The following is a 12,452-nucleotide window of genomic DNA, read 5'->3' on the forward strand; positions in this document are numbered from 1 at the left end:
CAAGGTCAGCACTAACACTTTGAATTGTGCTCGGAAACGTACTGGGAGCCAATGTAGGTCTTTCAAGACCGGTGTTATATGGTCTCGGCGGCCGCCCCCAGTCAGCAGTCTAGCTGCCGCATTCTGGATTAGTTGCAGTTTCCGAGTCACCTTCAAAGGTAGCCCCACGTAGAGCGCATTGCAGTAGTCCAAGCGGGAGATAACCAGAGCATGTACCACTCTGGCGAGACAGTCCGCAGGCAGATAGGGTCTCAGCCTACGTACCAGATGGAGCTGGTAAACAGCTGCCCTGGACACAGATTTGACCTGTGCCTCCATGGACAGCTGTGAGTCCAAAATGACTCCCAGGCTGCGCACCTGGTCCTTCAGGGGCACAGTTACCCTATTCAGGACCAGGGAATCCTCCACACCTGCCTGCCTCCTGTCCCCCCAAAACAGTACTTCTGTCTTGTCAGGATTCAACCTCAATCTGTTAGCCGCCATCCATCCTCCAACCGCCTCCAGACACTCACACAGGACCTTCACCGCCTTCACTGGTTCTGATTTAAAAGAGAGGTAGAGCTGGGTATCATCTGCATACTGATGAACACCCAGCCCAAACCTCCTGATGATCCCTCCCAGCGGCTGCATGTAAATATTGAAAAGCATGGGGGAGAGGACAGAACCCTGAGGCACCCCACAAGTGAGAGCCCAGGGGTCTGAACACTCATCCCCCACACCACTTTCTGAACACGGCCCAGGAGGAAGGAGCGGAACCACTGTTATGACAGTGCCCCCAGCTCCCAGCCCCTCAAGACGGTCCAGAAGGATGTTATGGTCGATGGTATCAAACGCCGCTGAGAGATCCAGCAGAACTAGGAAACAGCTCTCACCTTTGTCCCTAGCCCGCCGGAGATCATCAACCAGTGCGACCAAGGCAGTTTCAGTCCCATGATGAGGCCTGAATTCCAACTGGAAGGGATCCAAATGGTCCGCTTCTTCCAGGCATGCCTGGAGTTGTTCAGCAACCACTCGCTCAATCACCTTGCCCAAGAATGGAAGATTTGAGACTGGGCGATAGATGGCCATCGTGGCCGCATCTAAAGATGTTTTTTTAAGAAGCGGTTTAATAACCGCCTCTTTCAGTGGGTTTGGGAAGGCTCCCTCATGGAGGGAAGCATTCACCACCCCACGAAGCCCATCGCCCAGTCCTTCCTGGCTAGCTTTTATAAGCCAGGATGGACAAGGATCCAGGAGACAGGTGGTTGGCTTCACTCGTCCAAGCAGCCTGTCCACATCCTCGGAGGTAACAGATTGGAATTGATCCCACGCAACTTGACTAGACAAAACTCTAGCACTCTCCCACCCCGGCCCTGCTCCCACAGTTGAGTCTACTTCTTCCCGAATCTGAGCGATTTTATCTGCAAAAAACTTTGCAAAATCATTGCAGGAGAACATGTGGCCCGTACTGGGCCCCGATGTTGCAGGTGGTTCCGCTAAATTGTGAACCACCTGAAAAAGTCTCCTGCTGCTGTTTTCTGCAGATGCAATAGAGGCGGTGAAGAAATTCTTCTTCGCTATCGCCACTTGGTAGGCTCGACATTGAGCTCTAACCTGTGTCTGGTCAGATTCAGAATGAGTTATCCGCCACCGGCGCTCTAGCCGTCTCAACGATTGTTTCATTGCCCTCAGATCCGTGGAAAACCACAGGGCTGCCCAGGCTCCATGCAATCAGAGAGGGCGCTTCGGAGCCAAACAGTCAATAGCCCTGGTTAACTCCACATTCCAGCGGGCCACCAGGGAATCAGCTGAAAGGCCATCAACATGGGATAAAACATCCCCTACCACTCTCTGGAAACCATTTGGATCCATTAAGTGGTGCGGGCGGACCATCTGAATCGGTCCCACCTCCCTGCAGAGGGGATGGGTCACGGAGAAGTCCAGTTGCACCAGGAAGTGATCTGACCATGGCACTTCTTTTGTTTCACTTTTACTTAGTGTCAGATCACCAACATCCATAGAGGTAAACACCAGGTCCAAGGCATGTCCGTGGCTATGGGTTGGGCCAGACTTATTCAGGGACAGCCCCATGGAGGCCATGCTTTCCACGAAGTCCCGAGCGGCCCCTTGTAAGGTTATGTCGGCATGGATGTTAAAATCCCCTAGGACGACCAAGCTAGGTGTCTCCAGGAGAACATCCACCACAACCTGAAGCAGCTCGGGCAGGGAATCCTTGGTGCAGCAGGGAGGTCGGTACACCAAAAGGAATCTTGTACTGCCCCTATTGCCCAACTTCCAGAACATGCACTCGGAAAACTGGGTCTTCCCAATAGGATGCCTGGTGCAGACTAATCACTTCCTAAAAATCACTGCAACCCCCCCTCCCCGCCCACATGACCTGGGTTGCTGTGCGTAAGAGAAACCTGGTGGACAAGCAGCGGCAAGGACAGGCCCATCTGCTTCATCCAACCAAGTCTCTGTTACACATGCCAGGTCAAATCCTCCATCCATGATCAAGTCATGGATGGCAGTGATCTTATGAATCATTGACCTGGCATTGCACAGTAGCACCTTCAGGTCATGTGGGTATCCCTTGCTGATTCTAGTATCCATCCGGTCAGGACCAGACCCAGAGGCAGGAATAGTCCTCAGACAACGACTAAACCTGCCCCCTCTGTAATGACATGGTCTAATCTTAGCGTAACTCCTCCTCCTACCCGTGATCACTGAGATCGGTTGTCCCAGTGCATCCCCCCCTGTGGAACATGCCCCAGCCATTTTGTGGGCTGGGGCCCACTCCCTGGCAGCCCTGAACCCTCCCCCTAAGAACAAAATAACACCTCGAACAAACAAACAAACAAACTAAACCAATAAAACAATACAAACAAAAAACTGTAAAAATTACAAAAGCAACAAAAGGGGCTTCTTTTCTTCTGCCTGCTGGGTGCCCAGGAAGCAGCAGCTGACTTACACATGCTCTGCACCTGCCGTCTGTCTTGAGGTCTAGCAGCTTGGGCTGTGACCCAGCCCCTTTAAATCCTTTTGCTGCAGTTGAACGAGATGATGTGTGATTCCCAAGTGGTCCCCACACCTCACTTGAATTCACAGCAGCAACAGCCTGTGTGGAAATGTGTCAGACGCTCGGAGACAACTCCGTTCGCTTCGAGACTTGCAACTTGAGACATTTCACATCCCGTAACCCCCCAACTCTACTGCTGAAGCAAAACAGGTTTCTTGAGAACTCAGTCTCAGGCTCCGCAGAAGACAGAGGAAGTTATCGCTCTTTCTTTTTGGAGGGAAAGGGGTGCTGATACGTGATTTATTTCCTCTCTGGGAAGCCGAAATCCCTCACAGGAAGCCTTGTCTGTTTTCCGCAATGGTGACATTTTGCCCCTTCCACCTTCTCGCCGTTCGCTCAGCACATTTCCTCCCAGCCTGCTTCTCAGAAAGACTCCTAAAACAATGCTTAATATTATTACACTTCAGCAGCAGAAGCAGGTAATTTTAGATCACATCTGCTTGCAATCTGGGCGCAGGGAAGGGGCGCTGTGCCTCCGCTGCAACGGGCTTGCTCAAAGACTTGGAGGTGGCAGCAAGACTCTCCTTAGGAAGAGAGGGCAATTATCATAGAATTGTAGACTTGAATGGGGCCCCAGGGTCATCTAGTCCAACCCCCTGCAATGCAGGAATCTCAGCTAAAGCATCCAGGACAGAGGGCCATCCAACCTCTGCTTAAAAACCACCCTTCTGTGGGTGTCTGTTCCACTGTTGAACAGCTCCTACCATCAGAAGTAAAGGACCCCTGGATGGTTAAGTCCAGTCAGCTAGGTTGGCAGGAACTGGGACAGAGCAATGGGAGACACCATTGATCCTTTGCTGAAGAGGCTCACTGATCTTTCAAACAACTCTAAACTTAATTCGCTCCTCTTAGGCAAAGATCACAAGATGACCTGGCTGGTAGCCAGATTCTGCGCCCAGATTTGTAGGCACAGATCATCCTCTAGAATAAAATAACTTACGTGGCTTTAGCAGAAATATTATAAAGGACTAAGTAATGGATGAAAGGAGGAAAGGTAAAGTTACATTATATTAAGATAAATTATAGGATAAAAATTGGGAAGGATGGAAAGGATTTGCTGAAATAGCTAACCGAACTAGAATACAAAAAAGGGAGGTGTGAGGAGGTCGCTGAAACAAGTAAAAGAAAGTTAATAACATTGAAAGTATTGGACGTGGTTTTTTTGTTTTTTTTAATTGTTTTTGTTTTATTTTTGTTATGTATATGTAGTATTTTTGTCTTTGTATTGTATTGTATGGTTCTGTTATGTTTAATTCTTTTTTTTCTTCTGTAACTTTCAAAACTTTAATAAATATTATTTTAAAAAAAATAGAATAAAATAACTTACTAGTGAAGTGCTAAAAGGGACACGGGTGGCGCTTTGGGTTAAACCACAGAGCCTAGGACTTGCTGATCAGAAGGTCGGCGGTTCGAATCCCCACGACGGGGTGAGCTCCCGTTTCTCGGTCCCTGCTCCTGCCAACCTAGCAGTCTGAAAGCACATCAAAGTGCAAGAAGATAAATAGGTACCCCTCCGGCGGGAAGGTAAACAGTATTTCCGTGCGCTGCTCTGGTTTGCCAGAAGTGACTTAGTCCTGCTGGCCACATGACCCAGAAGCTGTACACCGGCTCCCTCGGCCAATAAAGCGAGATGAGCGCTGCAACCCCAGAGTCGGCCACAACTGGACCTAATGGTCAGGGGTACCTTTACCTTTACCTTAGGGAAATGCTGAAGTCGCCCTTTGGGGTGCCTCAGGGTCAATTTTTATGGTAGCCCAAATCTCAGTTGTACGGGTCTATGTATATATCTCAATTTTAACTCATGAGCTATTGCTGCAATCTGCTCTGATTGTATACAGTGGTGCCTCGCAAGACGAAATTAATTCGTTCTGCAAGTTTTTTCTTCTTGCGAGTTTTTCGTCTTGCGAAGCACGGTTTCCCATAGGAATGCATTGAAAATCAATCAATGCGTTCCTATGGAGACCGTCCGGGGACAGAGGGGAAGCGCCGTGCGCCTTCCCCTCTGTCCCCGGACCTGTTTAAAGCAAGGGGCGGCGGGGAGAAGATTGCTTCTCCCCGTTGCCTGCCCCGAAATCTCCGGGGACAGAGGGGAAGGCGTCCCCTCTTTTGAAGCAAGGGGCGGAGGGGAGAAGATCGCTTCTCCCCGTTGCCGCCCCTTGGTTCAAAAGGGGTCTGGGGACAGAGGGGAAGGTGCGCGCGCCTTCCCCTCTGTCCCCGGAGATTGCGGGGCTGGCAACGGGGAGAAGCGATCTTCTCCCCGCCGCCCCTTGCTTCAAAAGAGGTCCGGGGACAGCGGGGAAGACGCGCTGCGCTTCCCCGCTATCCCCGAAGCTTGCGGGGCAAGCTTTGTTTTGCGAAGCAAGCCCATAGGGAGATGCGTCTTGCGAAGCGGCTAAGAAAACGAAAAACTCCTTCGTCTAGCGAGTTTTTCGTCTTCCGAGGCGTTCGTCTTGCGGGGCACCACTGTATTTTATCTTTATGAATGCTGTTTTTATTGTGTTATGTGAGCTGGTCTTTGGCCGTAATAAATTATCTATCTATCTATCTATCTATCTATCTATCTATCTATCTATCTATCTACCTACCTACCCCTGTTAAGTCCAGTCAGCTAGGTTGGCAGCAGCTGGAACAGAGCAATGGGACCTCACCCCATTGCATGGATTCAAACATCTGACCTTCCGATTGGCAAGCCCAAGAGGCTCAGTGGTTTAGACCAGAGCACCACCTGCTCCCCTGAGCCAGCCTTTCAGACTATTAGGTTCAATTTCAATGCACTCCAAAATTGCGCCCAACTTCGGAGCCAGTAGTCAAGTTCACTTATACAACTAGTGGAATAATGGTGATTGCCTTATTTATATAGCAGCACCCAGAGAGATAAACTTGGGAGTTTGCGAGACTTGTGTTTCTAGCTGGGGAGAAGAATTGTAGGGAGACCTGGTAGGGAAGGAGGCAAATCTTGTATGCACAGTTGCTACATGGAAATTTTGCGTGTGGGGAGAGAGGCAAACAGGTGACTAACTGGGAGCCAACGTGCAAAACAGCCTAAGCCTAAATGTGGATGGTGCAGTATTTTCAAAATGTATGACAGTTTTGTGAATAAACTAAATTGCCCTCTAATAACATCAGGCGACATTTTTAGTCCCAGAGCTTTTGCACCCGTTGGTCAGAGTGCTGGAAGGGCAGGACACAATTATGCTGTGCTGAGCAACCAAGCAGAGAACTGTCTTTTATCTCCAAGAGGCAAAGAGCTGGAAAGGGGCCTGGAGCATCTGAGGTGGGAACAACACCCCCCTCGCTCCTAGTCGGCCACTGAGAGAACAGGACATGGGACTAGACAGGCCTCAGGCTGGACCCAGATTAAGTGCTCTCCTTAAGTTCCTTTCCAACCTCATGAGTGATACCGTAGGGTTGAGAATCATAGGGCTGGAAGGGACACGTTGGAGTCATCTAAGCCAATGTCAGGCTTTCTTCTCTCTTTGACCATAGATAGGTAAAAAGGTAAAGGACCCCTGGATGGTCCAGTCCAGTCCAAAGACGACTATGGGGTTGCGGCGCTCATCTTGCTTTCAGGCTGAGGAAGCCGGTGATTGTCCACAGACAACTTTCCTGGTCATGTGGCCAGCAGGACTAAACCACTTCTGGCACAACGGGACACCATGATGGAAACTAGAGTGCACGAAAATGCCCTTTACCTTCCCACCACAGTGGTACCTATTTATCTACTTGCACTGGTGTGCTTTCGAACTGCTAGGTTGGCAGGAGCTGGGACAGAGCAATGGGAGCTCACCCCATCATGGGGATTCGAACCACCGACCTTCCAATTGGCAAGCCCAAGAGGCTCAGTGGTTTAGATCACAGCACCACCCGCGTCCCCATTACCTTTTAGCTACTGTAGATAAGCGATGCAAAATAAAGCAGTCTCTTACCAGAAACAGAGATATTTAATGTACGCAGCAAAAGAACAAATGACCATTCTCGCAGTGCAGGTGCTCCCATTTAAGTTCCTCCCACTTCCCTCTAATCACTTCCATCTTCCCATCTCTTATTTACCTGATCTCTCAACCCATAACCATTCTGTGAAGTTACCTTATCCCGTCTCCTAGCCCAGGGACTAAGAGGCTGTATGCCTTCCAGTGAGGGAGATTCGGTTAACTCTCTCTCCTCCCGTTCTGCCTCTTCTGGTTGTTCGCCTCCTAGTTCTACCCAACTCCCATCCTCCGAACTGTGCCCCTCAGCAAACCATCGTTCCAGGTCAATACTACTCTCATGCTCCTGTGGAGCCCCAGGATCCTGGTTCTTAGAGGGGGGCTCCCACCACTCCTCACCAGAGTAGTGCCCCCCCCCGGCCTGATCCCTGACAGCCAACCACCTGCAAGGCAGGAATCAGAATCCCTGAAAGAGGGCTATCCACATCCAAACACAGGATGTATTTTTGGGGTAGCTTTTGCTGGTTTGTCCTTTTACGACCTGTGCAATGGCAGTAATGATTGCACACCCAGTGGATCGTGTAACCATGTGGTCTTTCTGGAAGGATCAGGGCTCGCTACTTTCTTGAGAAGGGGAGAAAGCCCCCGGTTAGATATGCCTGGGCCTCTCGGTTTCCCATCCACATTTCCATTCCCTTTGTTGCCGAGAGAGAAACAGAAAGAGAGACCCTTCGACGTGCGTCGCTTTGGGGTTTGCTCTCCAGGAATCTGGTGGACCTCGCTGAAGTTCCTGCTGAGACCTGGACTAGGAGAAGATGGATTGTGAAGCGCAGTGGAGCCATGAGAGGAGGAGGGATGGGGGGGGGAGAGAGAGAGATGCTCTCTCCATATTGCTGCATCTTCTGTCTGGCAGCTCGCGAGAGATGGGTCCGGCGGGAGGAAGGACCATTGACTTGAGTCATCTGAAATGGTTCGGCAAGCGCTTCCTCTCACTGGCTTACGTGGCTCCTCTGAGTGGGAGGACAGATTTGGAGCGCACAGCTGGCTGCGGCCTTTTCCTCAGGGCTGGAGCCTTCTCCCCCTCCTCAAAAAATAAAATAAAATTTTATTGGGTTAAGTCAGGAGTAGGGAATCTGTAGCCCACTAGATGCTTCACGGTGCAGTTTGTTCGTTTATTTATATCCCATCTTCCTTTCTCCCAAGGAGCTCAGTGGGGTGTCTGTGGGTCTCCCCCTCCTCATTTGCACCCACAACAACCCTGTAAGGTAGGTGAGGCTGAGAGGCAACATGATTGGCCCAAGTGGGAATTCGAACCCTGGTCTCCCGGGTCCCAGCCTGACACTCTAACCACTGTGCCAGGCTGGGCATGGAGAATGGATACTGACTCTGATCATCCCTCCTTTTTTTTTTTGCTTTTTAAAATAATATTCTATTAGAAGAATTTCATTTTTTAAAAACTGGTGAAAAGAAAAAAGTAGAAGAAAAATGTGAATGAAAATTAAAATAGAAGAAAAATACCCAATTACATTTCCATACATTAGTATACAAATGTGTATAGTCTTATTATCCTGAAACAAATTTATTTACCAATAACCTCATATAAAGTCGTTCCAAATATCTATATATTTATCTGCGTCTATAAGTGGTCTGTGTCCGTTTGTACATTGCCAGTATTGTCATGTTGTCAAGCCTTCGATTAAGGGGAAACATATCTCTATTCTTCCGGTTTGTCAGTATCAATATCTTAGCCACCATTACGGCTCATAAAATCCATTTTCGCTGTCCCTGCTGTCACTACCCATACAACAGGTAAATCGTTCAAAAGAATATTCACCTCTGAAAATCTCAACTTTTTCCGTAGCGTCTAATTTATATCGTCCGGCACTCTTTCCCCAAACGTAGAAGCAGCGCTGCCACAGTAAAAGAGAAGCCCTGAGCATCAGGTGGAATGACAGATATCCCCATTCCTGTTGCCGCCACCGCCTCTAGCCCCTCTGGCTCTTTGTAAGGTGCTGATGAGGCAGGCAGGTGACTTTTCAGGTGAGCGGTCCATCAGCTGCCGCTTGGAAAGAAGCCCTCCTTCTGGCACCAATCAGTTTCCTCTTATCGCTCGGCTTGACAGGGACTTTTATCTTTGCTGCCAAGAGAGCAAGATCGGGCACCTGGGGAAGGTATGCCTGACGTGGCTGATGTGTCCTGAGAGACTCGTTTGTCCTCTCATTTTTTGCTTTTGCTCTACCCGTCACCTCACCCGTCTTGGCTACACATAAAACGTCTTCGCTAACTCGCCTCCTGCGGCTCCCCAGATTCTTAGGGAATCTTTTTGGTCCTTTTGGAGATGGCAGGTTCCTGGGGCTGGTTAGGGCTGCAGGGGAAGATGGGAGTGAGGGCATCCTGCTGCCTTCCCCAATAGCTCTCCCGAGGACTCTTCTCTGGGCCTGATCCTGCCACTGCTGCAAACCCCTCGTTGCCTTATTATTATTATTAGCACCCTGCCCATCTGGCTGCGTTTCCCCAGCCACTCTGTGGCTTCCAACAAAATATTAAAAATACATTAAAACATCAGTCATTAAAAACTTCCCTGAACAGGGCTGCCTTCAGGTGTCTTCTAAAAGTGGTTGCTTAGGCATTGGTTATGACTATCTGTCTCCACCCAGGGACAGAACTGACTTCTGCAACCCTGCGGAAGTCAGTAAGGGAAAACATTTTGGGGAGGAAGTTGGAGCTGGGAACCATGCCCTCACCTCTCCCCACATGCTCCCAGGGGCTCTTGCTTGGCCCTAGCCCCTTGACGGGTTTGCACAAAAGCATGGCAAGCCCCTGGGTTCCTTTAATGGAATACCCTTGCGGCAGCAGCAGTGGAGGGGCAGGCACAGCCAATCCATGCCTCTCCACCAACCAATTCATAAAACCAATGGCAATCTTACAAGTTGTGACGATTTGCTACACAGTAGGCAAAAACCAAATGGCACCAGCCAAGCCGCCAAATGGACAAAATTCCTACCAAGCCCCAAAAGCAGATGACCCCATGACAGGCATAGCAAGGTCAGACACACAAGCCCTAACTTAGGGAGGGTGGGCGCGTGATCTGATGCACACAGCAAAAAGGAACGTTAAATGCTGCGTGCTCTCGGGTCTCGGAGAGACCAGGGAGAAAAGTCGGTGGAAGATGACTGGAAAAACTTTAAAAATTATTTACGGAAATAATGTAAAATTAATGAATGCTAGAAAAATGTTGGAATGAAGTTATATGGCTTTAGTAGAAATGTTATAAGGAATTAAGGATAAATAGATTAATAGAGTATTAAAGGAAAAATAAGGTTAGAATGTGTTAAGATAATTATAGGATTGAAAACAGAGGAAGATGGAAAGGAATTGCTGAAAAAATTAACAGAAGTGGAATACAAAAAGGGAGGTGTGCGGAGGTCGCAGAAATAAGTGAATGAAAGATAAGATATTGAAATTATTTGATGTGTTTTAAATTGTGTTTGTTTTGTTTTGTTAGTTTAATGTGTTAGTGTTATGTAGTGTTTTTGTATTGTATTGTATTGTATTGTTTTTCTTTTTTGTAGTGTTTAAATTGTTGGAAAAAGTAATAAATATTATTTTTTAAAAAAAAAAAAAAATTAAATGCTGCGTGCTAAGTATTTAACCCTCAAGCCATCCCACAGATTGGCAGCATCATAATTTGCCCAACAACCCAGAATAGCCAGTCACAATCCTGGACATTTAAACAATCCCACCCAGCAACCAAGAGGGGTTGTCCTGTTAGACCCCACCGCAACATGTGCTCTCCATGAAGGAGAACACACCTTGCCGAACAAATCGGCTCCCGAATGCCGCAAACCTGGAAGTGAGTGTTCCGGTTTGTGAACGTTTTTCGGAAACTGAATGTCCGACACCACTTCTGCTTGAGTGTAGGAAGCTCCTGCAGCCAATCGGAAGCCGTGCCTTGGTTTTTGAACGGTTTCGGGAGTCAAATGGACTCCTGGAACACATTAAGTTCAAGAACAAAGGTGCCCCTGTACTTGAAGAAGTCTTTCATATCTCTCTTATAATTCTTTCTGTTCAGCCCTGGCACTTTCTGATGGATGCTTTGTGTATGCCCAGAGGAGTGCAAAAGCACATTTGCAAAATTTCCCAGGTGTTTCTTGAGTAGATTAGAATACCCAGAAGTGCCATTTCCCCCTTGGGCTGTTTGACCCTTGCACAAAGTCCCGGCAAGGAGCCTATGCTCCTTATCCATTGCTGCCTTTAATGGGGTTTCTGGATGCAGCCAGAACTTTTCTCTTTCAGGAGAGGGGGTGGTCATTTATTTTGGCCAGTTCCACATGCAGCCTCCAATTGCCAGCTCCCTTTTCTACCCTCCTTCCAGCCCACCTTCCCCTTTCTAGTTTCTTTCTCACTGCAGTTTCCTATCCGAAAAACATTTGTCTCTCTTCTGGGGGTGGTCTGGGGGTCGCCAAAGACTCCCCTAGCCCATCCTACGATTTGCCAGGATCTGCTCTGGGCTGCAGACCTCCCTCACCCCCCCCCCCAATCCAATTTCATTTCACACATTTGAAATGTTGTCAGGAAAGAAGCCGACCTTTTTTTGGAGAGAGACAGGCATGAATTAGTTCAATCGGGGAGATCTTTCTCAATTTCTAAATTGATTAAACAAGCAAAAAACCACCTCTTTGAGATCGATTCCGTAATTTTTGACCAAACGAATAATTTGGGAGGTGAGAATCAATCCTCTATTAATTGATTTTTAAAAGCTGGGGATGGAGGGAGGGAGGAGACATGAATTAATATCGTTCTTGATGAAATTGCTTTGTTGGTACCTAATAAGAGCAAACCTCAACTTCCCACTGCTCCTGCACTCAGAGGAGATATTTAGTCAAGTGGGTGGAGGTTCACCCCCTGGAATCTCTCGTTTGGGGTTGGGAGGTGGGTGAAACCGTATTTCCACTGAGTTTCACTGCTCCCCCCCCCAAAAAAAATCTCTCTTCTGTTTTCTCCCTTCTCCCCGGACCACTTTCTCTTGGCTTTGCACAATAACTGCTAAAGGAAAGGCAATCAGTTACTGATATCCAATCTCACCAGTGACCGGGACTTGGACATGTTGATTTGTAAGAGCGTGGGAAAAGGCCTGAGCTGTTGGCAAAGCCAGGTGAAAAATAATTTCGCCGGGTTTGGGAGGAAGCAAAGCGGCTATCTCGCTCTCCATCATACGAAGGGACATTTCCAGAGGGAAAGGAAAGAATTTCCCATTAGAGGGGAGCCGGACAAGTCTGGCTCTGGGGCCCCAGAGTGTGTCTGTGAGCAAAGAAGAACACATATACTCGTCTCTGAACATGTATAAAGGAAAGGGGAGCCATAGGATGCCCAGACCCTCAGCCTGGGTCTCCTCTGCCGTAGCATCTGAAGGCAGAAGCCAGCTTTCCTTTTTGGGGGGGAGTAAATAATTGTTATTAAATTTTACA

The 12,452-nt window shown here is 48.5% G+C and overlaps 1 protein-coding gene across 2 annotated transcripts in view; it reads left to right on the forward strand.

Moving 5' to 3' along the window:
- CNTFR (ciliary neurotrophic factor receptor) overlaps positions 1–12,452 on the forward strand; it is a 432,009-nt gene that overhangs the window by 190,417 nt on the left and 229,140 nt on the right. The window lies entirely within an intron of this gene.

This window comes from Podarcis erhardii, assembly GCF_964252035.2.
Source record: "Podarcis erhardii genome assembly, chromosome: 11".
NCBI lineage: Eukaryota > Metazoa > Chordata > Lepidosauria > Squamata > Lacertidae > Podarcis > Podarcis erhardii.